At 52.5% G+C, this 22,693-nt stretch overlaps 1 long non-coding RNA gene across 1 annotated transcript in view; it reads right to left on the bottom strand.

Annotated features, from left to right (window-relative positions):
• Nucleotides 1-2,731: 2,731 nt before the first annotated feature.
• The window catches only part of LOC125642765 (uncharacterized), a 45,320-nt gene continuing 25,358 nt past the window's right edge, over nt 2,732-22,693 (bottom strand). Inside the window, exons 4-5 of the long non-coding RNA XR_007358502.2 lie at nt 5,530-5,687; nt 2,732-3,213 (exon numbers count right to left, since the gene is read on the bottom strand). This is a non-coding gene — a long non-coding RNA (uncharacterized LOC125642765). The remainder of the gene's footprint in view (nt 3,214-5,529; nt 5,688-22,693) is intronic.

Genomic DNA, 22,693 nt, shown 5'->3' with positions numbered 1-22,693 from the left:
CAAACCTGGGGCAGCACCTGGGGCACCACATTACCAGAAAGCCATGGATGGACAGAAGGGGGCAGCTAAGCAGGAGCAATGAAAAGAAGCAGTGGGATGGAGCAACCCAGGAATGAGAAACAAATATAGGAGCCACATGGGTGTGCAGCTTGGCGAGGCAACGACCGCAGGGACTGGGGCAGCAGGCTACACAGGTCTGAAGGGTGTCAGCACCAAGGAAGGAGAGGAGGGATGGAGCATGGCACAGGAGCATGACCAGAACAGTTTGCATTCATTACAGGAGTCCCATAACACGGGACCATGGGTGGAAAATAAGAAGATTTTTAGACTGAGTCAGGAACAACTTGCTGTAAGTGGTAGCTGCAGAGTCTTCTGCAAAGGCAAGTGGCAGAAGGCCTAGTCTAGGCCGGGCGAAACCCCAGGAAAAATGCTGTAGGGAAGAAACCCACACTGGCCCCCGGGCGACATGGCTTGGCCACCTCTCCTTTCTCAGGTTCAGCAAGTACTGTTTCATTGTGGGGCATCCCTGGTATGTCACGAGGCCGTTCAGCTCGGGACACTGTGAGCATGCACTGGGAGAGGTGGAGGAGTTATTTTGATGTTAAGTCCCAAAAAGCAGCTGGGTATTGCTCCTGCAAGATATTATTGCCTGTTCTTTCAGTAGCACAAGCGTTTATACTCAGCTGCTGGGCCTGCTCCCCAGCATCCTGGGCACACTGAACGCCATTGTGTTTGTTCAGCCAGCTTCAAAGTAATAATAAGGCTGTATGAATCGTAAACAAAACTCCCTGTGAAGTTTCCGAGGAATCTAGTGAGCAGTGAGTTCAAAGGCAATTTCTCCTGCAGAGCTGCTGGGTCTTAGGAAGTCAGGCATCTGAATAAGTGATGATGCTTTAGCACTGTGCGAGCTACATTGGCATCGTTGCCCTGCTCCACTTACAGAAGATTAAACACACCTGCTTTGGAAGGCTGGGAGCCCTGAACCCAATCCCACAAACCACCTGCACTCCAAACTCACCTGGTGGGAGCCTCCAGCTGTGCTGGTCCTGCCAGCAAGCCAGATAACCATGCTCACAGCACAATGGCATCTCAGCTGTGCCAGAATGGATTCTGCCTCCGATCTCTTTGCCAATGCTCATGGGGTCAAAAGAGTTGGAATATTCTGGGCCCAAGTTGCTAAGTTTGGATCCGGATGGGGATGTGAATCCAAACTTCATACATTTGAGGAGTGTTCAGATCAGGGGCTTGAGGCCTGTCTCTAGTCCTTCTCTGGAGCCCATCATCACAAAGGTTAGTCTCAGGCCTGCCCTCTACACAGTGCTTATGGGTACAAAGAGCTAGTGCTGTATGGAGCTTATCATTCATAAATATTCAGGGTTTGTTTGTATGGTTTTTGATCGGAACACCCAGTCAAAAAAGGATCCTGGCGGCTCCAGTCAGCACTGCTGACCGGGCCGTTGACTGTCTGGTTGGCGGCACCATACAGCGGGACTGGCAGGCTCCCTGCTAGCTTCCACGCCGCACAACTCCTGGAAAGCAACCAGCATGTCCCCCTCCGGCTCCTACACCTAGGAGCAGCTGGGGGCTCCACACGCTGCCCCTGCCCAAAGCACCGCTCCCACAGTTCCCATTGGCCACGGTTCCCAGCCAATGGGAGCCGTGGGGGCAGCACCTGCAGACAGGGCAGCGCGCAGAGCCGTCTGGCCTTGCCTCTGCATAGGAGCCAGATGGGAGACATGCCGCTGCTTCCGGGAGCCGCTTGAGGTAAGCACTGCCTGGCACCTGCACCCTTGACCCCTTCCCCAGGCCCCAACCCCTTGCCCCAACTCCAGCCCTGTTCCTTCTCCCACCCTCCGAACCCCTCAGTCCCAGCCCGGAGCACCCTCCTACACCCCAAATCCCTCATCCCCAGCCCCACCCCAGAGCCCGCACCCCAGCCAGAGCCCTCACTCCCGCCCCCACACCCCAACGTCCTGCCCTAGCCCTGATCCCCCTCCCACCCTCCGAATCCCTCAGTCCCAGCCTGGAGCACCCTTCTGCACCCCAAACACCTCATCCCCAGCCCCACCCCAGAACCCACACCCCCTCTTGCATCCCAACCCACTGCCTCAGCCTGGAGCCCCCTCCCGCACTCTGAACTCCTCATTTCTGGACCCACCCCAGAGCCTGCACCCCCAGCTGTAGGCCGCACCCCCTCCCACACCCCAGCCCCCTGAGTCAGCCCGGTGAAAATGAGCAAGCGAGTGAGAGTGGGGAGAGCCTCAGAGGAGGGGTGCGGGAGGGGTGGGGCAAGGGCATTTGGTTTTGTGTGAGTAGAAAGTTGGCAGCCCTGTTTGTTTGCAGGTGAGGAAAAGGCAGGGCACAAAAATAAACAACCAGCCAGCCCAGAGCCAAGACACACTCCGGGGCACAGGGTGGCTCAAAGGGGGGCGGGGTGTTGGTGGTCAGTGGGATGCCCTCTCCCCTCTCAAGGGTGGGACCAAATGTAATGCACTTTGATATCGCGAGGAGGCAACAGAAGTACTATAAAAATACTAGTATCATTTAAAAATCTAGTTGCTCTCAAGGCTCTGCAGGTAAGTGTCCCAGCAGGAGAGAGCACTGGGTCATCCCCTGTCCAGTGCACTCCTGCTGGGGCCCCTGGCACTGGCCACTGTCGGCAGACAGGACACTTGGCTGGACAGACCTTTGCTCTGGCCCAGTCTGGCTGCTCTTATGTTCTAGCACTCTGATACATAGCATAGAAATGCCTTTTTTTGCCTTTCCACCCCCGCAAAAAAAGTTTAATTAAAGTAGGTCAGTTGCACAGATCAGAAATGTATTTCTTCTCTGTGGGAATTAATTCGGCACTTCATTTCTTAATTCTCTTTATAGGATTACATCGTTGGGAAACGATTTACAAACCCCTCCCGCTTTGGCTGTCAGTTTACAGTCGTGGCTCTTTCCACTCCTGCAGGATTTGTGGTTGCTGCAGGGTCTCGCAGATTTCTGTGCTGCATCCTATGGGCACTGTGTTACAGCGACTGGGTCTATAGTTGCGGATGGCCACAAAGTGGGACTTTTTTTGAATAGATAACTTTTTTTCCTTGTTTCCCCTTTTCTCATAAACTGTGGTCTGCTACAAAGGTCACCGTATCAGGGGGTGTGCTGTCCTTCCTTTCCTGCTGTCAGAAGGATCTTATCGCTGTGGCTCTGCATGGCTGGTATGTAATCCTGGAAATTGATAAATAAAAGGGTGTGAAGATAAAAAGCACCCTCTGGAACCTAGACCATGATGTGGTTTTCAGGTTCAGATTCACAGCTCCCTGCATTTTCTTGGTGAAGTCTAAATGTTACCGCCATTAAAGCCAGTAGGGAAAACCCCCCTCACAAAGGAAGTGGCAGACATTCGATTCCTTGCTAGCTAAAGTCATTTACAGCGGAGGTCAGGAAGGCCCTTGCTGGGGCCTGTTACAGCTGGCTAAGCTCTACTAAGCCACGGTATTATGAGATTCTTCATCTGAACATTGAGCACCAGAGAAGCAGCAGCATGTTTAGCCCTGGTGACGACCTGAGGCCTAGTGTAAATCTCGGGACAAAGTCTTGTTTGTCTTCCCTTTCTATTCAGGTTGCCCATGCTCTTGGCTTTCCCTGCCCCACTGCTCACTGTTTGTTTATGGCACTGACGCAGGAAATTGTAACCTCTGCAATTGTTCCTAGTTTGCTGATTATGTGACCACCTGGTTTGCTGGACCAGGGACAAAAGCCCTAAATCCTCCTTCAAGGTCTGAACTCATCTCATTTTGGAGAGTGGAGTGTGTGCTTTATTTTAAGTGTGATTTGTGTGTGACATTATTTGAATTTAAAACAAACAACCTGGTTCTCCCTCCCACGAGGGCATTTGCTCCAGGTGACCCTGCTCCATCACAGCACCTGCCTTGAGGGCAATCCATGCTCATCACTTTCCAGATCTCTTCTAAAGAAGCTGTGTCCGAAAGCACATTTGTGGTTACAAAGCTGGACCCCTCTGTGCTGTGAACTCAATAGGTAAGTCTTCATTTCACAGGGGGCCCTTTTCTTTTCCTTTCCTTTCTTAATTTTTAAAAAAGTTATGGTCGTGATACGTCTTTTTCTCTTAACACAATTAATAAGACTGGGATGTTTCAGCTTGGAAAAGAGATGACTAAGGGGGATATGATAGAGGTCTATAAAATCATGACTGGTGTGAAGAAAGTGAATCAGGAAGTGTTATTTACTCCTTCTCATAACACATGAACTAGGGGTCACCCAATGAAATTAAACAGGCAACAGGTTTAAAACAAACAGAAGGAAGCATTTCTTCACACAATGCACAGTCAACCTGTGGAACTCTTTGCCAGAGGATGTTGTGAAGGCCAAGACTATAACAGGGTTCAAAAAAGAACTAGATAAATTCATGGAGGATAGGTCCATCAATGGCTATTAGCCAGGATGGGCAGGGATGGTGTCCCTAGCCTCTGTTTGCCAGGGGCTGGGAATGGGCGACAGGGGATGGATCAATTGATAATTACCTGTTCTGTTCATTCCCTCTGGGGCACCTGGCATTGGCCACTCTTGGAAGACTGGATACTGAGCTAGATGGATCTTTGGTCTGACCCAGTCTGGCCCTTCTTATGTCCCATGGAGACTGGATGCTGCTTCTTGGGCACTGCCCCTGCACCCCCACAGCGAGGGGCTGGGGGTCCCAGCATGCTGCTGACCCCATGTGAATAACACATCATAGCAGCCTTGGCATAAAAATGTGATGGGCGTCACCAGGGTGATTTAACACACACTGACTGGTTTGCGAGGTTTTACCCCAGGGGTATTAGAGCTCTCTTGGCAAGGAAAGGGAGACAAACGCCTGAGCCTTGAGCCTTGCTCTTTGCCAGAGCGCCATTAGCTGCCAGAGCACTCTGCGTGGGAATAGGGCCAACGTGAGTGCCTTTGCGGCCATGGTATGTACTTGCGTCCTTGCCCATTTGGTCCATACAATGGTGCCCTTAACTGGCCGTGCCAGGCCAATGGAAAGGAGACAGGCTGCTGGGTCACGCTTTACCTGGACCATGTTGCATAATGACTGAGAAAACAATTCTAATGTTATTTCTAGTCATTACAGAGAGTCCATCAGACCCATTCCTGGCTGGCAAGGGCTGGGAAGTGCGTTATTCTGATGAAATTGAATCTTCTGGCCAGCCGCCTTCCCCATCCCCATGAACACTGGGAGCAAGAAGCAAGGCAAACAGCCAGAGATGCAATCCAAGCAGAAGGACTTCTCGGTGTCATGGCCATATGCCTCAGTGAGTAATTAACCATTAACCACCTAGCCGATGAATCTAACAAACTGCTTGTTCAGGGACTGTCCCTGCCACAGACTTCTACAGGGTGGTTAAAATCCTCTGTTAAGAACATCACCCTCGATTACATTCTATAGCCTTTCCAAGTAGCTTCTCTAGCCCGCTAGGAGTTTCACCCCCAGTAAATATTACTGGACTTTTCAGTCAGACTGAATTAGAAGGAACCCGCTGGTACCTTCGCTGCACGGGACCCTCAGCCGTAGCAGCACCGCTCTCCGATACGCCCTGGAAGGGAGCAGAGTTCCCCTCACAGGCCATGCTCCAGCTGCATCCTTCTGCCCCCATCCTGCCGGGCCAGGGAGGGGAGCTACTCCGGGTCCCCACCTCCCGAATCTGCAGAGAGAGAAGAGGATTTAAAGGCAAGTGAACTGACCTCAGCGTGGGGGAGCTGACTCTTCCCTGACACCAGCTTTTCCCCAGTCTAACCCCACTGAAGCTGCTCTCCAGCTACACGGGGGTAAGAGGAAGGCGAGTCAGGCCCACAGACTCTAAACCTGCCTCCGCCCAACCCCCAGCCTGCCGCAGCCAGAGCTGCCAATGCTGGCCCTGACCTGCAAACGGTCACACCCGCAGGAAGCTGCTCCCTGCCAAGTCCTGCCGAAGTCAGCCAGAGGCACTGAGGGGCCGCTAGCTTGTGGGACCTGCCCTGTCACACTGCCCGTCTCTCTCCCCTTTTCTAAGTTATTGCGGAGGGGGGTTGTTTCCTTCAACGCGTGGTTCTGGATCCCTGAAGCCGGCAGGGCTCTGTGCTTCCCCCTCCCCCCCAGCTCTGTCACCCTCCACGTCCTGGAGCAAACGACTTGGGGCCCGTCTCCCCATGCTGATGACCCAGGTCCTTCTTTCTGCCCAAAGGGCGGCAGGAATGTCTGGGTAGTTGGTTGTTGCTGCGTGTGCTGGCCTGGACCCCAGCGTGTGCGTCTGGAGTGCTCGAGCCTCTGGACACGCACTGCTCAGCTGGGACAAGTGCCTACCAGTCAGCGCTCAGCTGCTTTGTTCCCTGACAGCTCCGGGGCTCTACTGTGCCCCTTCTCCTCACCTCCCAGGGGTCTCCGTGCGCATGACGCTGCGCTCCACACCTCACGCTGATTGTTTTCCAGACACATTCCTGCATTTCGACGTCGGGTCATTTTTCATCCAGAGAAAAACAGGCACGTGGGTGTTTCACCACAGTACAGGACATGCTGCACCAGGGTCACCAATGGCCAGCTGGGCTTTAGGAGAGAGTCTGGGGCTGGCCCAGCCTGAGGTGGGGAAGGTCTCTGATCTTCCAAGCCTGAGAGCTGGCTCGAACCTCAGCACTTGGCTTGCACTCCCTGAGATGGGACACGGCTCACGCGCAATGTTCCCTCTAATTTTTGACAGGCCGTGTGCGAAAAAATTTCTTCTGTGCAAATTGTTGTGCTTCTGTGCAAATGTTTGTGCGTGTGGTGTTTTGCGTGTGCGCAGGGTTTAGGATCTGTGTGCACATGCACACTCGCACAGCTTAGAGGGAACAGTGCTCACACGGCCCCTGGAGAAGCCAGGGAGGGTGAGTTTTCATTTCCAATAGCCCCCAGCTAGTGGACTGAGCACAGGACTGGGAGCCAGAAGACTCAGTCTCTCTTCCTAAAACTGACTCGCTGTGCAATTCTGGGAAAGCCGTTTAGGCCAAATTCTCCAGAGTGTCCATTAATTCAGGGGACCCAGGTTTGGCACCTGCCCCCTTGGCTCTAGCTGGAGCCTGCTGGAAGTTGTTGCACGGAAATACAAAAGAGGTCTGGTGCTGCACAGACACCTAACAGGAAAAATCACACAAGGCTGCAACATCCAACAGAGAGCTTGGCAGCTGCTGTGGAAAGCCTGAGCCAAGCCATACAAGATGTCTCAGGATTGTAGGCCACCTGCAGCAGCGTGTGAGAGGAACTGCCAAGCCCTGGGCTCCAGCTAGCACAAAGCAGATAGGGGGCTGGATCTCATGATTCCTGCTTGGCAGCCATGGAGTGTCCGGCCAGGAGTCTGGTTTGTATCTTATCCAGAGAATCGAGAGGCAGTGCTGAGCCCTCCAGCCCATTGCCTGGAGCCAGAGCAGGATTGTGCCCTATGCCACATTCTCTAGTGCTTTGTCCAGCCCAGTTTTAAATGTTCCCAGCAGTGGGGCTCCCACCCCTTGCCTTGGGCGGCTGCTCCACTCCCCACCAGGTGTCCCCTAGTAGTCAGCCTCAGCGTTCTTTCTCTCCGTGTCCCCCCTTCGCTCCTCCTCGGGCCACACTCCAAGATTCTCAGAGCCAGCCAGCTAGGGACAAACCAGCCAACACTGCTTTGCAGGCAAGCACACGGACCCTGTGGAGGCACGCAAGAGCAGAAGAGCTCTCCCCTGCCTGTGCAGGGCCAGGCACAGCTGATCTGATACCAGTCAGCTCTGTGTTCTTGGGGAACAAGGGCGCAGTATCCAGCCTGTCTGACTCATGAAAGACACCCCACCCCCCCAGCCGCTGCCTAAACAAAAACCAATCCGAGAAAAGGCTTACAGAGAGCCAGGGGAGACACACCTAGACCCCTCCTGACAAGGATGACAAGATTAAGGCAACTCCTCTAGCCTCATCTGCATGGAAGATGGGACAGGGAGGCATCTGCATTAGCATACAGAATGGAGAACAGAGAACCGCACTGAACTCTGGGACCAGAAAAACAGGGAAGCACTGCATCATGGAGGATCTCTGCTCCAGATGTTAATGAACCTACGCCTGCACACACCCAGCTCAGCAGTTATCAGACCAATTCTAGTAATGAATCCTTGATTGACATCCAAAATACTGAAGCAGCCTAATTGCATTGTGAGCTCCCCAGAAGGAACATCATCCATAGCCAAGAGTGATCAGCTCCTACTGACTAGCCTAAAGAAAACCCTTGAGTCATCAGTTTACCCATAAACGAATCTAGTGTTCTCCCTTGAACCACTGTATTTCCCCTATAAAAAACCCTACTCACCCTCCAGTCAGTGTTCTGATGCTTGGATCCAAACTCTGCATCAGTTGCACTGGTCTCCATCTTCTCCTGACTGACCGTGCTGTGGGCTCTGCCTGTCTCCTGCCCTCAGGACCCTGAGCTACCCCATCCCCTGGGAACCCCGACCAGTTCAAGCTTCATGGAGCTATGGAGATCCCTCCCTCCCTCTCTCTGTTTTCTTTTCTACCTCAGGTATTAACCTTTAATAATGTAACTGTTATGTTGGTTTAGGCTCTCCTTGGGTAGTTATCACTATTATTCAATAAATAACTTTTATGGTTAAGCTGGTTGCTTCTCTCCCTCTCTCTCAACTTTACTCTTTTGTGTTTTTAGCTTCTCCCATTTACTCTGCAGGAACGCTTCTTTTACCGAAGCTAAAGATCCCTGCAGAGCCCAAAATCCGGTGGGGTTTGCTCATCCAGTGGGTTACTACCCGTACAATTGTGACGTGGAAGTGGGATAGGGATGTGCTGAACCTGGGACATACGAGGGTGGCAGCCTGGAAGTGCTCTTCGACCCCGCCTGCTCAGGCTTGCTCTGTTCCGGTGCGGTACCTTTGGCACTTACGGGTGGCAGCTTGAACGTGCTGCTTGGCCCAGCCCATTGGGTCCAGGGAGACCAAGGGGGTCAGCTGGAGAGAGCTGATTGACCCAGTCTGCTCAGACTTGCTCTGTTAGTGTGTGTGTATGTTCATCTGATTCTGGGGCTGACGGAACCCACCCTAGGGAACCTAGGTCCTGCAGGACAGCTCCATGGGGAGGGGACTTGCAGAAGGGACAAATAGAGCTCCATATGAGAACCCAAGTGACAGAAGCAGTACATCGATAGACTTACAGAACCCCCCTCCCCGCTCCCGAAGTGTAACCCTAATAAATGAGCATACCCCAAAGTAACGGGTACATATGGTAACACAGCGTGGCCCATAGCTGGCCCTGCCCTGACACAGTGGGTGGTGGGTGGGATGCTGTGGGAGGCCATGTGGGCTAAGCAGGGTAGCGGAGAGGGTATCTGATTAGGGCCAGGATTCCTGTTCAAGGCCCTCTTAGAAAAGAGAGCTTTGAACAAAACTTGGAGGAGGCGAGAATGGGGGCCGACCAAGCCTGGCAGGGGTTCCCAGTGCTGGAGCTGGGTGGAAGAAGGGCATGCCGTCAATGGGGAGCCCTGTAGGAGATGGGACATCACGATGTGTATATGTCAGTCCTGTGGACTCCAGGACACAGAAAGCTTCCATATTAATTCCAGCACCCAGCTGTATGAAAATGGGCCATTTTACAACTCACCCTTCACAGACACTAGCATGGGGATTGAGTACAACCCTGTTCCAGGTCTAGGGACCCAGTGGCCAGGACCATCTGCATGGGAGTAGGTTACAATCTAGGAGAGCAGCCCCAGGGGGACTGAACCCCCACAGTCTGTCCCATGGAGGTGGGCTGCAACCCCAGGCCTCTGGTCTATAAAACTATGATGGGTGTGGAGAAAGTAAATAAGTTATTTACTCCTTTTAATAACACAAGAACCAGGGGTCACCCAATGAAATTAATAGGCAGCAGGTTTAAAACAAACAAAGGAAGTGTTTCTTCACTCAACGCACAGTCAACCTGTAGAACTGTTTGCTAGAGGAGGTTGTGAAGGTCAAGACGAAAACAGGGTTCAAAAAACAACTAGATAAGTTCATGGAGGATAGGTCCATCAATGGTTATTAGCCAGGATGGACAGGGATGATGTCCCTAACCTCTGTCTGCCAGAAGCTGAGAATGAGTGACAGGGGATGGATCACTTGATGATTCCCTGTTCTGTTCATTCCTCTGGGGCACCTGGCACTGGTCACTGTCGGAAGGCAGGATACTGGGCTGGATGGACCTTTGGTCTGACCCAGTCTGGCCATTCTTATATTCTGATGCTGAGTTTCCTGCACTCACGCTGGGTGTGAGTGTCTCACTTCCTGATCTGGTTTATTCAGGAAAACTCCAAGATGCTAGCTGGCCTCCTGCCCTCATTTCAGACTCGGTCTCTAAGAGGTTCTTGAGGGGAAGATTCCAATGGAATCCGTTTCACAGCTGTGACTGACAGCACTTAAAATTGTATTTGCACATACAGGATAAAGCTGCAGATGCTGCTTGCAATCTCACCCCCCGAGCTCCTACAAAAGAGGGTCACCCTTCCTGAGCTTCCCAAGAATGAATGTAGCAACCTCAGCACTTCAGTGCTAGCTTGCTGCTTCTGAGCTCCAGCTGAATAGGTGAAGAATTCATTATACCCTTGGTTCATTTGTGCCTCCAATTATCTCCTTGGGACAATAGGAAGGGAGTGCAGCTGAAGGTTCCATTCATAACAGCACAAGCGGAGGAGGAAATTCTGTTCATAACTTTGCAGTGAGCCTGTTTGCTAAAGTGCAGTGACCTGAGTCCAGAAAAAGCCACTTTTCCAGCCGTGTGAGAAGAATGTAAAGGGATCAGCAGGGCAGCAAGCAGCACAAATCTCCAAAAAGAACAGGAAGATCAGAGAACAAAATTAGAACTCCCTCCTGGACAAAAGTAGAGTACAGGGAGCCAGAGGGAATTCTACTGCACAGCAAAAAATGCCCTTTCACAGGAATGGAGCCACGGTGGGCAGACCTGGAGCCAAAGCCCCCCTGTATTTTGGGGGTGCTTGAGATTTTTGTTCAGACTCTCACAGAGGTAGGACCCAAGTTCAACGTTTGCCAGCGAGCAGCGGCCTTCACACAGAGGTCTCTGGCTGCCTGCACACTTCCCTGGCGCACAGAGAAAGAAAATGTTCCATGGCCGGAGTGAAACTCGGACAGATTCACATTTCATTCCAAACTCAGTATTCCACCCTGCCCAGCGAGCGGCACCTAGATAAACTCCTCCAGCCAACCTGGGCAGGGGATGGCTGGCCACCGGCACAGGGCACCCCAGACAGACCTGTTCTCTGATCCAGAGCGCCTCCATCTCCAACCCCACTCCTGCTGCTGCTGGCCACTACCCTGACTGGCTGCTCCTACACCTGGGCCTGCCAGTAACCCAGCTTGTCTCTGGCGCCAGCAGGCAGGCTCGGCCCGCAGGGAGTGGAAGATGCTCTTTAAGGACTTGCTGACACTGGGTTTTTAGCCGCCGCTGTAGTTTCAAGCTGTGGGGGAAGCTGCACTAGTGCAAATCATCTCTGTCAGTGCAAATTGTGTTTAGAAACCCAATGCAGACAGAAACCCTTAAGGAAGCCAGGAGAGCCACAGACCAGCCAGGATTCTTTCGGGATCCCAGACACCCTGCATCAGCCCACCCCAAGCCCAGAGTGGCCTTGTGTTTTGACCCCTACCCACCCCATGCTGCCAGTTTGCCCTGAGTCTCACTTGGGGTTTGGGGATTGTTTGTGCTTGAAGCTCAAAGCAAAACTCAAGATGGGGAGCATGAGCCCAAAGTTGACAGAGAGTGCAGGAAGTGTTTGCGGGACCCCAGGAAGGACGGAGTTGGGTGGTTTGCACGGCTCCAATGGAGACACTGGCCATCTGGTGCAGGAAAGTCACATTGCCCATTGATACTGGTCACGGTGGACATGGGTCTCCCAATGCTGGCCTTGAAGGGTGTCACTCTCGATCCTCTGGCTGTGTGAAAACAGGAAGTAATGAGCAGAAGCAGAGAGGAGATCACACCTCTACGTACGGCATTGGTGAGACCGATACTGCGCTCCTGCAGCTAGGGCTCCCCATTTTAAAAAGGGCATTGAAACATTAGAGTGGGTGTAAAACAGATGATGCCACAAAAAAGATTTGAGACTGGAGAAAATTCTGCACAGTGAGGGCCTTAGAGAGCTCGATGTGCTCAGCTTTGCACAGAGACGACGGAGAGGCGGCTTGATTCCTGTGTCTAAGGACCTTCGGGGGCGGGGGGGATACCAGGTCTTGCAGAGTTCTTTAACTTAGCAGAGAAAGACAGAACAGCTTCCTGTTCCAACCACAGGTCGTGAACAGTCAGAGACGCCAGATGTGCGCCTCAACCTATTAGGAGGCACCGGTGACAATAGTTCTGGTCAGTGGAGATCGAGCAAAGGGAACGCCCTTTCCCACATTGGCCTTCCACCCGGAACCTTCTGCCAGGATCGGCAGAGGAAGACAGGCCAGTTTGTCCAAGGGATGACGTATGCTAGACAGACTTCAACACATTTGAAGAGGACGAAGGCCCCGCCTGGCACATTGGACTACACGTTCACAGGCAGCCAGATGGGCTAGCAACCTCAGACATACTTAGGTTGTGGCTGAGGGTTGGGACTGCAGCTTCAGCTATACGCAGTGAATCTCCTGGAATCAGTCGGTCGGCAGAAATGCTCTCAAACTCGAAGAGTCTATCAGGGCCCCAGTGAGCTCGATTCTTCAAGTTGGAAACAGTGTCGACGTCCCGCCTTTCAGGATGGGACTCGTATGATCGAGTAGATGTAGTGTGAACTAGACATGATAGAGAATGTCCTCTCTGGACTTGCCCCTCAGTAACCAGTCATCCAGATACGGGAAGATATTAATTCCCCTCTTCCTGAAGTAAGCTGTCATCACGACCATGCTTTTGGTAAAGACCCAGGTGTGGAGAGTCCAGGACTGAGAGGCAAAACAGGCCTGACGCTGCCTGGCATGCCGTTGGCGTGGAGACAATTGGCGCTGGTACCGGCCTCAGTGGACTCCCATAGCTGGAACCAGAGCCAATGGTATGGGCCCTCGCTGTTCTTGGCGCAGCACTGGGGAGCGGTCGGATGGACCTGCTCCATCCCCTGTGCCAGAGGGAGCATGGTACTGGTCAGCTCGCCTCTTACAAGAAGGGGAGGAGTCTCCCCAAGCCCTGGAAGGGGCCCAGTTTATTTTATGGGCTCCTGTCCTGGCCACACCAGAGGACGATGAACAACTCTTTTTCCTCCTGGGGGAAACGCCAGAGCCTGAATGCAGAGCAGGTCCGGAGGCGACGGCTGATCAGACCAGGGCCTTGGTGCCAACGCGGGTCTCCTGGCTTGCTCCAGCAGGTGCTGCTTCAACCGCATGTCTCTCGCCCCCGGGTTCCTTGGGGAGTGACGGGCAAACGGAGCACCGCTCTTGACCGTGTCCTTCGCCAAGACACAACAAGCACCTCATGTGGGGGTCGCTCTTGCGGATGGCCCCCTTTATGACAATGCTTGGACCCTGGAGAGGGCATCACATGGGCAGCCAACAACTCTAACACTAACCTAGAGCTTAACTAAACCTAAGGTACTGCTCCTAAGGTACTCATGGCGATCGGGGAAGGTCCCGGACGACTGGAAAAAGGCTAATGTAGTGCCCATCTTTAAAAAAGGGAAGAAGGAGGATCCTGGGAACTACAGGCCAGTCAGCCTCACCTCAGTCCCTGGAAAAATCATGGAGCAGGTCCTCAAGGAATCAATTCTGAAGCACTTAGAGGAGAGGAAAGTGATCAGGAACAGTCAGCATGGATTCACCAAGGGCAAGTTATGCCTGACTAATCTAATTGCCTTCTATGACGAGATAACTGGCTCTGTGGATGAGGGGAAAGCGGTGGACGTGTTGTTCCTTGACTTTAGCGAAGCTTTTGACACGGTCTCCCACAGTATTCTTGCCAGCAAGTTAAAGAAGTATGGGCTGGATGAATGCACTATAAGGTGGGTAGAAAGTTGGCTAGATTGTCGGGCTCAACGGGTAGTGATCAATGGCTCCATGTCTAGTTGGCAGCCGGTATCAAGCGGAGTGCCCCAAGGGTCGGTCCTGGGGCCGGTTTTGTTCAATATCTTCATAAATGATCTGGAGGATGGTGTAGATTGCACCCTCAGCAAGTTTGCAGATGACACTAAACTGGGAGGAGTGGTAGATACGCTGGAGGGTAGGGATATGATACAGAGGGCCCTAGACAAATTGGAGGATTGGGCCAAGAGAAATCTGATGAGGTTCAACAAGGATACGTGCAGGGTCCTGCACTTAGGACGGAAGAATCCAATGCACCGCTACAGACTGGGGACCGAATGGCTCGGCAGCAGTTCTGCAGAAAAGGACCTAGGGGTGACAGTGGACGAGAAGCTGGATATGAGTCAACAGTGTGCCCTTGTTGCCAAGAAGACCAATGGCATTTTGGGATGTATAAGTAGTCCTCCAGCTCTGGTGCATAGGACATGCACCCCCCACATAGAATACACAGCTGCATCTACTTGAAGAAGAAAAAGTAAGTTTCCAGCCCTTGTGGTGGTGAAGAAAAGCTGGTAAGCGACCCCCAGCAGGGACCCACATGGATTATTTTTTAAGCAGTCTTGTGATTTCGGGGGCCTGACTTGTGATTTTTAGTGCTTGGGGCTGGCCGTACTGTTCTGGATTATCTTTACACCTCTCAACCTCTTTTAACCTCAACCACGACTCTGCTCTTGGCCCCACAGAGAACCCCTTTTACTGGAGGATCTCGGAGTGTGTTGCCCCCGCTCCCCCTCACAGCGCCCTACTGAGCAGGCAAAGTGTTTCGGCCCAGTCAGTGACAGAGCTGGGAGACCTGACCCCCAGGGCCCTGCTCTGACTTGTAGACACTGTTCCTGCACCAGGGAGTAGTTCAGGGGAAGCAGGAATGGGCATCTCCCAGCAGCAAGTACTTTGACTGGGGTGGCCCAAGTGGTTTCCTCCAGCTGCCTGCTACCCATCTCCCCACCAGGGTAAGGGATCCATCAACCCCAGCGCTATCCCGTAGGGTGGAGCAGCTTGTCCCTCTCTCCCTTCTCAAGGTCCCTGTTAATGAGCCCCCAGCTCTGTTTCTCTCACTCCATTTCCAGGGCTGGTTATTAGCTCTGTTCCCTTCGGAGTGGCTCTAATCAGTTAGTTCTGCTTAGGAGGTGTTACTAACCCTCAATGGGGAGGCAATCAGGCAAAAGCAGTTCCAAAATGTTTAGGCTTTTGGGGGGCACATCTCTTATTCTTGGCAGATGAAATGGCCACCCCAAGCCCCTTGGAACAAGGCCTGCCTTGTTATTCTCTGAGGCCCTTTTTCATGTGTGGAGAAGGCAGGCCTGGGGACTCAGGCTCCATTGTAGTGGAGCAGCAGGTAGCCGTGGCAGGCAAAGTCCTTGGTCCGTCCGGCTCCGGAGCCCCTTTGTGCTGACAGCTCACTGCGGGTTTGCTTGCAGCTCTGAAAGGTCATCCCCCGCCGAGGCTCCATACCTGAGCTTTTGTCGCCCGGTGCCAAGGAATCCGCAAAATTAAATTTATTTTCAGATTACAGCTGGAAGCTCTTTGTGCCGAGGGATCTTTAACTGTTGAGATTCCAGCACGCAATGCGGCGGGATGCCTTTTTTACACAAACGAAGAGCTGCAGTCTCTCCCTCCCGCCCCCCCCCCGCCACCCCCAGCCCCTCCTCTCAGCCTTTAAAGGCTTTGTGGGAACTTGCACTGAGAGCCTTTCTCTCAATCAAAAGCTAACAAGTAGGGAGACAATTTGTTCCCCCTCTTTGGAAGCTCACAAATCAATATCAGTTTCAGATCCCATTTCCTGACTCACAAGAATAACCTGCACATGGGGTATTTTTTCTCTTCAAACCCACTTCTAACGAGCCCCAATGATTATTCATTAATTTAGGAAGCGGAGCCCAGTACAAGCCATTTCAAAGCCCAGCTACGATAAGAGGGCTCCAGCCAAACCACTTCTTACCAAACGTCTTTTTTATTAATTATTAAATATATGAAATTCTGAAAGGTGAATTATAAATGACAGGGGGAAATTCTGAAGATTTGACTCAGTGATGAATCCCAGGGGAGTTTGCCTGAAATAAAGTTGGAGTTTTAGAATGTCCCTCTTGACTGAAGGACTAAAGGCCTGGCCCAAAGCCCTGTGCCGAACAATGAAAAGACTCTGTTGAATCTTGTGGCATTGAGTCAGGCCCCCAAGATCTCGGTGGGACTTGCAGGTGCCCGACAGGGCCTTCTGGGAATAGAGGCTTCAGGGTTAGTACTCAGTCACTTCTTTTAAAGTGGATGACAAGGTAATAAAGAAAAACTATTGTGAAAAGAGCCAAAATGCAGACATATGACTGGAGAACTGTCGGTCCCAGCACTTGTAAGCTGGGGAGGGGGACTGTGCCTGCATACATGTCTGCTGGCCAGAACGGACTAGATTATAATAATCCGTTACTGCTGAGATTTCTGAAACACCCAAATAGTATAGCAGTATAATAGTAATGGCATCATCGAGCAGAACAAACCACAAAGTAGATAGGCTGAGTCTTTTTCTCTCTGCCAGTCCCCCATTGCCATTGACTGTTACGGAGTTCTGTTGAAAAACCAATATTATGAGCTGCCCTCGTTACAAAATATAAGGAAGAGACTCTACAGCAATGCGAGCAATTCAGTTGCTAAGCTCTCGCCCTAATCTAAGTACATATCCTGTATCTGCAATGTCCCACTTGCCATCAGCGGGGTCTAACACAAGGCTAGCGCTTCGCAGGAAGCGCTGGGAGTGTTAGTGAATGGACCTGCCTACACAGCTGAAGGCATGAGAGGCGTAATCAAATAAGGGAAGCAGCATGGTGCTAACTTGAAGCAATCTCTCAGCATGAGAGAGCGGGGAGGCCGTGCAGAGGTTACAGGTACTTTTCATCCAGCCAGGCAGGAGAGCTCCAACTTCCTGCTGCTAGAAATTTGTCTGCAAATTTTTCTCATTGAAAAGACTGACGGGGCCCGGGAGGCGTCGGTTGATATGATAACTTGATTAAGGACAGGAGCAGATGACATGGAGTTGCAGAGCCAGCTCAAAGGAAGCTGTGCTCCCAGCCCTTAACCTCTCCTCAGGAGCCTACAAATTATATCTGCTAATGTACAGCCCCTGGTATCGTTCAAACAAGTTGTCTGGTTAAGTGAATGTCAGTCATTCACAGAGGGCCTTTGTTACATTCTTGCCACATATAATTTCTCCTTGCAATAAAGCTTTAACCCAGTGAATCCCGGGGAATGAAAGTAAAGAGCCGTATTTTCCTCTGTTCTAACACTCAGATCTGTCTGAACGGGGACAGAGTAGAAATACGTCCGCAAAGGGCTTTTGGAGACCAGGAAGAATGATGGTTTTCTACATAGCCCCTTGGAGCAGAACGATCTGATGCCGTAATGCACAAGACACCACACTAGGGAAGTACCAACACCCCCAGAGAGAAACGACCCCAAGAGGGGGCGATTTGAAAAAGCCTGGTTTGGTTGGGTTTTGTGGTACCAACCAAAAGCAGGGGTGGGTCCAGATCTCGACCCTTGGAAGTTGGAGCTTTTGGAAAATTGACTGCCGTTTTGACCCACCTCGATTTGAACTAGATGTAGCAACCTGCTCAAATCTCATACGGAAGGAGAGGCAGATCTCACACCTAAACACCACTTTCAATGGTAAAGCCACAAGGTGTTTGACTGTCTCCGGTGAAAGAAATCCTCGTACCATGTGGCCTGGCTCATTTCTTGCTCATGTCCTCCAGCTGCCAGCCCACTGGCTCAGCTCCTGGGCATTACACTGCCATTCGGAGACCAGGCTCTCAACCCCACACGCCCACGCCAGCTTATGCTGACCAGAGAAAAGGTGGCTCTGTCTTCCTGACTTAATGATTGCAGCAGTGACGGCTGCCATCGCTCATGGGGACACGGCACAGGGAAGGGGCTGGGGCAGGAATGGAGGGGAGGGAGCCCCCAAACTGCTTAAAGTCCCCCCTCTTTCTGTTAGGGGCAGCGTAACAGGTCACAGCCCCCCGAGCAGCCCTCATGGCCACAGCCCTCGGGTCACCCTGCAGGCACCTGCCCTCTCCTCAGGACCCTTCAGTAAACACCCCACAGGCTTGTCCCTGGCTGAGGATCACAGACCCCTTCAAGTAGGGTCCTGACAGTCCCTGTATGCCCTGCTCTTCATCAAGCCCCTCCCAGGCCCTCCAGCCGGCAGCCTTGCCCAGCTGTGGCAGGCGGCTCCCAGCCCTACCTGGCTGGCCCATTGCTCCCCTGGTGCCTCAGAGACACCTCGGCAGCTGCCCTGCTCTCCCCTGCTGACACATCTCTCGCTCTCTTCCCCCAGGCCTCTCCCTTCTCCGTCCCACAGGACCCATTTCCCCACCCTGGGGAGGCAAGTAAAGTGTGTCCCAGGTGGGGCTGAGCCCCGTCTCCCCTTAAATTTGTTAGCCTTAAAGCAGTGGCTCTCAAACTTTTTTTACTGGTGACCCCTTTCACACAGCAAGCCTCTGAGTGCGACCCCACCCCGCTTATAAATTAAAAACACTTTTTTATATATTTAACACCATTATAAATGCTGGATGCAAAGCGGGGTTTGGGGTGGAGGTTGACAGCTCACGACTCCCCATGTAATAACCTCGCGACCCCCTGAGGGGTCCCGACCCCCAGTTTGAGAAGCCCTGCCTTAAAGGGCCAGCCACCCCGTAACAAGCGGCCATCACTCATAACCCAACCGTGGAAAATACAGCACCTGGGAAGGGAGGCTGAAAAACACCCGCGTTGGTTACACCAAGAGGTATCCGGCCCCCCGCAGAAATCCCCAAACCACAGCCAGGGCTGGAGCATCAGCGTTCACAACTAGAGCTGAGCTTTCTCAGAGCCCAGGAGTGTTAGGATCAGGATTTGGAGTCCAGGCCCAGACATCCGCAGCCTGATCCTCCTTGGAGCCACAGGATTCCCATGCAAGTCAGTGGAACTGCGTCTGGACCTCTGGGAACATGGCCTGGGGGAGGGGGGAGGGGGGGCCGGCGAGGAAGGGGTTTCCTTTCTCTCCCCTGGGCAGCAAACTGTAATTTTTGCACCTAGATGCCTGCAAGTACCATACAGTGCAATTAAGCCCTGCAGCACCATGTAGCGTTGCTGTGAGAGAGGATAGCTTCCTGCAGGTGAGCTGGCATGTGAAGCCTAACACAGTTCCCCGTGCATGCACACATGCACATCTGCTGTAGCACCAGGCTCCTGTCTTTCCCTGCTCACAATCTGGTCACTATTGATGCTGTCACCTTATCTTCTTCAGCCCTTCCTGCCACCTGAAATATCCTCCAAGTATCTCTTTGCTTCACTTCAAAACAAAGCAGGAAACACATCCCCCCCTCCTCTCCGGATTTCCAATTTATCTCTCCCGCCATCACAGGACAGGATCCAGGAGACATGGACCCTGTTCCCAGCTCTGCACCACTCTTACCATGTGACCTCAGGCAACCCACCTGACTGCTCTGTGCCTCAGTTTCCCCAGCTGTAAACTGGGAGTAATATTCTGTAACTCTCTCACGGGGATTTAATTCTTCAGTGTTTGTAAAGGCATCAAGAGCCCGCGAAATTGGGTGCTATGGAGGTGCAAAGTATTGTCTACCTCTGTGATGCCTTTCTGAGATATGTTCTATATGACAGACCCCGTGTTTAATAAAAGTCCTTTCACATCCTACTGTATTTCTCAGCTGCTTGGATGGACCTGCCAGAGAACTGTAAAGAAATGACTCTACCTAGATTTACCAAAGCCAAGTTTTATTTCACCAAATTCCACTCTGGGCCAGGAATGATTTACAAAGTTCACTCAGGAGTAGAGTCAATTAAGGTCACATTTCTGTGTTGCTAAACAACAGGCAATTCTGGGTTCAGTACCGCTGAAAAGCCCACAAAGGACACCCCTTGAAATAGGCTCTTTGAGAAGGTTCAAAGGAACACAAAACAAAAGTCGGTCTTTGTGGTGTTTTCACTCTCCCCCCATTGTCCTCTTTCAGCCTCCAAGTGCCTTCCTGGAAAGAAAGAGCCCGCTAATGTGGCAAGGGGGAGTTTTTAATTGTCCTGGCCAAACAATGTGGGCATATTTAGGCCGGCCTCATTACAGAATCATCTGCGATGCTTGAGAAGCGTTCCCACTGCTTAGCCTAAATAGCAGAAAAACTCTTTCACAAACAGAGCAGGTTCCATCTGCCCGCAGCATGTCCTCACCTTGACTTCAAACGGAGAGTCACTCCTCTCACACAATGGGGGTAACTGGGGCATCTCAACCCCCTCAGCAAGGCATTCACCCAAATACCAACACAGGAACCTGCATGTTTATTCATGGCACAGCCTATTCCTTTAGACCAAGTTCCTTTTCCATTGTACGCACTTCATTCTTCTGCCCGCTTAAAAACCCGAGGGAAGAGGGCTGCATGGCCACGGCACCGGTGGGAGCAGCCGCAGCCCACACCTTTGCGAGGGGGCTGATGGGACTAATGCGGTTTGTTGTGCTGCGGGGCTCCAGCGTGTTTGGTCAGATATTCCGAGCGGGATTAGAGGGTCATTAATCACCAGCTCCTGACACTGACGAGGCGCTCTCACACTCAACGCCGCTTTTACTTGGCATTTATTAGACACTCACCATTCTGCTTTGCAGGAGATTCTTAAGGCTGAGACAGCTGGAGACAGCCCCTTTGAGCTGTGCCAAGCCTAACCAGGAGTATGTCAGACGTTTGCTGGTTTCTACAGAGATGGACTCAAGCTGCAGTGTTCAGATCTGAATGTGAATCTGGACTCTCTCCAAACTCAGGGCATTCTCCAGCCTGCTGTAGATTGAAACTCACGTCGTCACATTTGGACTCAGAGCTCAGAGCCAGTGGCACAGTCTGGGCCCGTCGCTGATACCTGCTGGGATTTAACCCCACCAGCAGAAATTAACCCTTGGGCCCGATTCTTGCTCCTGCAGATTTTACAACAGTGCAACTTTGCTGACTTCAGCAGAGCTGCTCCTGCTTCACACCGGGGATAAATAAGAGCAGAATCAGACCCACTGTTTGTGCCAAATTCCACCCCATGACCCCTGTGCAGTCTCCTAGTCTCAGGGTGGAATCTGGCCCATTTACACACACAACTGCGCCAGGAATGTTTCAATTAACGGTCCAGCATTGAGCTTAGCTCAGCACACACCTCCCCCTCCCAGTGTCCTCCCCATGCTTGCCCCACCGGCTGGAGAGCTGCCTGCTACTGCTCAGAGGGACTCCTGTGCCCGTCATTCTCCTGACATAGGCCAGAAGCTGCCCTCCAGCCCTAGACATGTGGCTCAGAGATGCCCTAGCCAGAGATGCCGCCTGTACCTCCTCCAAACAAGGGGAGGCCCTAGCAGCTCTTCTCTCTGTTGTCTGCTTCCTTTTGTGCCCTGTGGCGGAGCCTGGCTACTTCAGCAGGTGGCATCACCTAAACCTGCAGCAGGTCGGCAGGGAAGCACATGGCTCCCAGGGGACCTTAATATGGAGGTGGCAGTAAATGGGAATGGGAAGCCCCCGGCTGCTGAAGCAGGAGCCCATTTCTCTGGGCTGGCCACATGCCCAGGCCCCGCTGCCCGCAGAGATGAACAACGCTGGCAAGTTCCTGGGGGCTGGCCAGGCGAGGGCTGATGGTGCCCCGGCAGAGCCCTGTGTTGGGATGGGCAGTGCTGCGCTCTCAGGCTGGAGCTCCTCTTGCTCAGTGCAGGAGCGTGCAGTGCCTCACTCCTTTCCCAAGGAGTTTTCTCCCTCGCCAGCCAAGCCAGAGACAATCCTGACCTACGCACACAAAGGCTGGGACCTGAGGGGAGCTCGCAGACTGCCCCATGCCCACACACCTTAGGGGTGGGCTCTGTGGCTCAGGACAGACGCATACTCATGGGCTGTGTGGCAAAGAGGCTGCAGCAGCTGCCTGTGCTGGGATTGCCCTGGGGTTCAGTGGGGATGACAGTCCTTCCCCACGGCTCTAGATCCCGGCTTTGGATCACATGAGCTGCACCCCCCCACACACGTTTGCGTTCTTGGTTCCCCAGAATGAGCTAGTCCTTGGTGTTCCACAGCCCTCTCCTCTTTTGTGTTGAGGGGGTGGCTCCTTGTGTCTGTGGGTGGACCCTCCCTGGGGCCCTCACACATCCCTGCGAGGACCAAACAAGGGGGCAGCGGCCCGAAAGAGAGGAACTCAAAGGTGACCATACCCTCATGTCACAGCAGACCCCTGGCACCCCGTCCTAAGAACCGGAGGCTACTGGTTACCCCCTGAGTCAGCCTGGCATCGAAAGCATCCCTATCACACACACTCCCCTATTACTGTAGAGTCTACTCCGCTAGGATTTTAGCCACTGATTTCCCCCTTTCCCCATTTTGGAGGTTACACGTCACTACCAGTTTACTAAAAAAACAGGGCACCTTGAAAGAAACATAACAATAGTGTGCTTGTTACAGATGCCTTCTATTAATGGATGGTCCCTTTTGATTTCAGCATGGAAATGTTGGCAGAAAACCAGCATCAAAAAGGGAAACCTGTTGTGAAACTAAGCGAAAGAAAAGGGAAGCCCTCAGCTTTGACCAGAAGGGTTTGAAGATGAATGGTGGTGCCCAGGCACCTTTGCTAAAGGTTAAGATCATTTTTAAACAAGGGA

The sequence above is a fragment of the Caretta caretta genome, chromosome 9 (genome assembly GCF_965140235.1).
Source record: "Caretta caretta isolate rCarCar2 chromosome 9, rCarCar1.hap1, whole genome shotgun sequence".
Lineage (NCBI taxonomy): Eukaryota > Metazoa > Chordata > Testudines > Cheloniidae > Caretta > Caretta caretta.
The sequence above is the reverse complement of the archived record's forward strand: the minus strand, read 5'-3'. Positions and strand labels throughout refer to the sequence as shown.